Raw genomic sequence first — 6,000 nt, forward strand, 5'->3', positions numbered from 1 at the left:
GGGCCAAATAGATTTTTGCATACCTACATGGCTCAGACTGTTCTGACCTATTTTTTTTTTCTCATTTCCCCCCTTTTCATCAAGACCTTTCAAAGAAAGCATTGTAGGTGAACTCAAACAGTTTTGGCTTCAGTTATGTTCAGGAGTTTAGTCCCATGTCATCAGGAAAACTCATTCCCAGATGGTCCTGTTCCACATGGGGGGTGGGAGAAACAGGATACATCTCGTGAGGAATTTTAAGAGTCCCCAAAGGCTAATTGGGATGGCATCACAGGGTGGCAAAAATGAGACCTCAGTCAAGTCATTGATTTATATAGCTGCTGTCACTTGTTGAATCATCTCTAGTATTCAGATTACCATGAGTTTAGTTTTCTCAGAAGTAAAACAAGGGATACATAGTAGAAATATAATACACATAAAGATTATAATAAAAAAGAGAATTTGAATGCCAAAATGAAAAAAAGAAAACCCTATTCTATAAAGGAGTCAACTACAAATATTATGAAGAAAATTAAAACCTGGTCCTTCTTCAGAAAATTCTTATAGCCAGGAAATAATTTAGGATTTAGTTCAAATTGTAGAGAAATAATAAAATGTTAAAAACAGTGTTCAGGACTGGTATACAGGAAAAGGTGTGCTATAGTTTTCTTCTGAAACATATTTTTTCCCTCTTCAGCTCCACATTTCTCCTAAAGGTAAATTTTAATAGGACCAATTTACTTGCAAAGTAAGTTTTAGTATTATACTCGGCCTGATTATTTGCATAAAACTCAACAAGAATAGTGAATGGCCATATTTTAAGTTGGCTTTTCTGGAACTTCTTTTTTTTTTTTTTTTTGAGACAGAGTCTTGTTCTGTCGCCCAGGCTGGAGTGCAGTGGGGCGATCTCGGCTCACTCCAAGCTCCGCCTCCCGGGTTCATGCCATCCTCCTGCCTCAGCCTCCGGAGTAGCTGGGACAGCAGGAGCCCGCCGCCACGCCCGGCTAATTTTTTTGTATTTTTAGTAGAGACGGGGTTTCACCGTGTTAGCCAGGATGGTCTCAATCTCCTGACCTTGTGATCCGCCCGCCTCAGCCTCCCAAAGTGCTGGGATTACAGGCGTGAGCCACCGCACCTGGCCTGCTGGAACATTTTAATAAGGAATTTAAGTTGTTTTTTTTTTCTTTTTTGAGACAGAGTTTCACTCTTGTTGCCCAGGCTGGAGTGTGATGGTGCAGTCTCAGCTCAGCTCAACCTCTGCCTTCTGGGTTCAAGCGATTCTCCTGCCTCAGCCTCCCAAGTAGCTGGGATTACAGGCGTGCACCACCACACCTGGCTAATTTTGTATTTTTAGTAGAGGCGGGGTTTCTCCACGTTGGTCAGGCTGGTCTCAAACTCCTGACCTCAGGTGATCTGCCCGCCTGGGCCTCCCAAAGTGCTGGGATTACAAGTGTGAGCCACCATGCCCAGCCACTTAAGATTAAACTTTTAAAAGCTTCTTGAAGTTAGGATACCAAGCCAGGGATTTACCATCAGACTGTGCGTGTAGTACTTGTATGAATTGGGTGAATTCCTCTCTTCTCAAGGTCTCAAAAATATCTTGAGGTTCCCGGATCTTCAGAAAGTGATATTATTCATTTACCACAAGGTCAGAAACAGTGTAGACAAGGTACCTGGCCAGTCTTTCCAACAGCTTTTTAGCAGCTATATAAAATCAGTTTCAATTCCTCAAAGCAGTCTGGTCATATGTAAAACATGCCATTCCCGTCAAGCCTTAGTAAAATTACCAGTTCATCTAACATGTTCTGTTACAAAAGAAAACATATTTTTATTGAACCTATTCAAATAATTATATTTCCATAAAATAGGAATAGTCACCAATAGTTTCCAAATTTTGGAAAAATCAGGTAGACAGAAAGGTAATTGTTTCAATTTTGCTTACAAAAGTATACTTTAGTCAATTGCTGTGAGCTATAAATAACTGAAAAGAAAAATGTTTTCTTGACTCTAGAAAATGAAATATAAAAAGAACCAGGAATGTTTCAAACAAAAAATGTCATAAAAGTAATTTTAGTCCTCTATCAAGTCAGTACCATGTAATAATTCTTATTTTGCTTGATGTTTTGTTAAAAATTTTCATGAACACCTACTTTTAGTCCTCTATCAAGTCAGTACCATGTAATAATTCTTATTCTGCCTGATGTTTTGTTAGCAATTTCATGAACACATAAGCTTTTTATTAGAGTTCTGGAAATTTTGACTTGGTCTAATGGTATGATCTCTAAAGTTATCAGAAGCCTGTTCTCAAGGGTACTTGTCAGGGCTCTTTTCACTGAATTTACTTGAAGAAACAAAAAAAGAAGTGAATTCACTTGAAGAAGCAAATATAGACTATAATCTATTATAAACCACTTTTTTAGTAGAATAAAAGTAAAGCAATGATTGTGAATGAAAAAAGACTTAGAATAGCCATGGTTAAAGATGCAATTGAAAATGCAATTCTACTGTTTCTGTGGCATACAACAATTTAACATAATAATTATAAATAGGACTGATAGGCCAAGCACAGTGATTCACACCTGTAATCCCAGCACATTGGGAAGGCGAGGCGGGCTGATCACCTGAGATCAAGGGTTCCAGATCAGCCTGGCCAACATGGTGAAACCTAATCTCTACTAAAGATACAAAAAATTAGCCGGCCATAGTGGCACACACCTGTAATCCCAGCTACTCGGGAAGCTGAGGCAGGAGAATTGCTTGAACCCAGGAGGCGGAGGTTGCAGTGAGCTGAGATCGTGCCATTGCACTCCAGCCTGGGTGACAGGGCAAGATTCCGTCTCAAAAACATACATACATACATACATACATACATACATACATACATAAGATATAACATATATCAAGACATATCAGAATTTTAGGAACCTCATATAATTTTGGAACACATATTAATAATACATTTATGCAAATATAACTCGAAAAAGGCAAACACCATTTCTTATTTAACATTGCCTCCTATGAGTTTAACATACCAAATAAGCCTAACATGTCTCTTGAGGATTTTCAGGGGTTCCTGTTTGTTAAGTGCAAGTTAGTTCAGGTCAAAAAGACTTAATTTTAGAATTCAAAATTTAATTTTGGGAAGTATGTCAAATATTAAAGGTTTAGTATTTGATATTAAAATAAGAACAGTTTAAAACATATGATCAAAATAGAATCACAGGTCACCGTAAAAAATAATCATTCATTTACCCAAAATGATAATTAACATATTTCAAAAAGCAAAAACGTTTACTCTGATAGAGAGGAGACCATTTCCAGTCAAGAAAAGAAAAAAAAAGGCAGCATGAGGCAAAGTCTTCCTCTACTTTTTTTTGCAGTTTACTCAAAAGGTAAATAAATATGTTACAATGTCTTATTAATACTATGTGAAATTCTTGTTCGAAGGAGAAAATCAAATTTTACTTCCATATTAGTATATTAATAACAATAAAGCTAATTTTAATAAAGCCTGATAAACAAATTCATCCAATCTAACAGCTTTGGCCACACAAGATGAGATTTCTATAAACATTTTATAACCTCTTAACAATTATCTATTAAAGACCAGATCAATGCTCTAAGAAAACTGTGTTGTTTTACATAGGGTCCTAGACTCTGGTCTTGAATCAATTTGCTCAATTTTTATTTTATTATTTTTTAATGAGAGCACAATACAAAAATTTATTTCAATAATGGTGATAACCTAAAGCCACAGAACAAAATATAAATTACATTTAGAATACTCTATTTAGGATGCTGAATTTCCATTTTATTTAAAAATATTTTTCTTAATAAATTAACATACACAAATTTTGATGCCAAATTCTTCCATGACACTAAATATTTAAGGTGTTGATGAACATGATCTGTGTGCAAGAATATATATATATACTTGTGGATATATTATTCTATAGAAGAGGGAAATTATCCTTTTATATATCAGAGGGTCCCATAGGATCGAAGAAGTTATAGGAAGACTAATATTTTTTTTTTCAGCTATGTCTACTGGAATGGGAAGCTAACCTTTTTAAATAATTGAAGATATACAACAGTGAAAAAAGATTCCTTGTAGTGGAGCTGAACTTATGCTCTCTGGAAAAGTAAAATCAGTGTTGAGTTTATCATCTTTTTGTGATCTGAAGATAGTGATGCTAGTTTTGTTGAGTGATTAGACACTTATGACCCTTCTGACTTTTGTTTATTTTTTGTTAGGGCTCAGCAAAATGAATTTTTTTTTCCTGTTTTCTTTTTTAAAATTTTTTATTTTAGGTTTGGGGGTACATGTGCAGGTTTGTTATATAGGTAAATTGCATGTCACAGGGGTTTGGTGTACACATTATTTTGCCACCTAGGTAATAAACATAGGACCCTATAGGTAGTTTTTCAATCCTCACCCCCCTCCCACCCTCCACCATCAAGTAGGCCCCAGTGTCTCTTGTTCCCTGCTTTGCGTCCATATGTACTCAATGTTTAGCTCCCACTTACATGTGAGAACATGTGATATTTGGTTTTCTGTACCTGCATTAGTTTGCTTAGGATAATGGCCTCTAGCTCCATCCATGTTGCTACAGAGAACATAATCTCATTCTTTTTTATGGATGCGTAGTATTCTGTGTGTGTGTGTGTGTGTGTGTGTGTTTGTGTGTGTGTATCACATTTTTTTTATTCAGTGTACCACTGATGGGCATTTAGGTTGATTCCATGTCTTTGCTATGCTGCCGAGTTGAACATGCACATGCATGTGTCTTTACAGTAGAATGATTTATAATTCCTTTGGGTATATGCCCAGTAATGGAATTGCTGGGTCAAATGGTAGTTCTGTTTTAAGTTCTTTGAGAAATTGCCAAACTGCTTTCAGCAGTGAATGAACAAGTCTACATTCCTGCCAGCAGTGCATAAGCATTCCTTTTTCTCTACAACCTCACCAGCATCTTTTTTTTTTTGACTTTATTAATAGCCAGTATAACTGGTGTGAGATGGTATCTTATTGTGGTTTTGGTTTGCATTTCTCTAATGATTAATGAAGTTGAGCCATTTTTTTATATGATTGTTGGCAGCATGTCTTTTGAAAATCATCTGTTAATGACATTTGGCCACTTTTTAATGGGGTTGTTTTTGCTTGTAAATTTAAGTTCTTTATAGATTCTGGATATAACACCTATGTTGGCTGGATAGTTTGCAAATATTTTCTCCCATTGTATAGGTTGTCTGTTTACTCTTTCTTGATAGGTTCTTTTGCTGTGCAGAAGCTCTTTAGTTTCATTAGGTTTCATTTATCAATTTTTGTTTTTGTTGCAATTGCTTTTGATGTCTTTATCATGAAATCTTTGCCAGGTCCTAGGTTCAGAATGGTATTTCCTAGGTTATCTTCCAGGGTTTTTATAGTTATGTGTTCTAGATTAAAGCCTTTAATTCATCCTGACTTAATTTTTGTATATGGTGTAAGGAAGGGGTCCAGTTTCAGTCTTTTCCATATGGGTAGCCAGTTACCTCAGCACCACTTATTGAATAGAAAGTCCTTTCTTCATTGCTTGCTTTTGTTGATTTTGTCAAAGATCAGATTATTGTAGGTGTGTGGCATTATTCCTGGGCTCTCTATCCTTGTTTGATAGACTTAGTTTGAAGTCGGGTAATGTGATGAATACCACTTTTTGTTTTGTTTTGTTTTGTTTTGTTTGTTTTTGCTTAGTATGGCCTTGGCTATTTGAATTCTTTTTTGGTTCCATAAGAAATTTAACATTTTTTTTTCTAATTCTGTGAACAATGTCATTTGTAGTTTGATAGGAATAGCATCGAGTCTATACATAGCTCTGAGCGGTATAACCATTTTGACAATATTGATTCTTCCTATCCAAGAGCATGAAATGTTTTTCCATTTGTTTATGACATCTAGGATTTCTTTGAGCAGTGTTTCATAATTCTTGTTGTAGAGGTCTTTCACCTCCTTGGTTAGATGTATTCCTAGGTGTTTTTGTTTGT

This window comes from Pan paniscus, chromosome 3 (genome assembly GCF_029289425.2).
Source record: "Pan paniscus chromosome 3, NHGRI_mPanPan1-v2.0_pri, whole genome shotgun sequence".
Classification (NCBI taxonomy): Eukaryota; Metazoa; Chordata; class Mammalia; order Primates; family Hominidae; genus Pan; species Pan paniscus.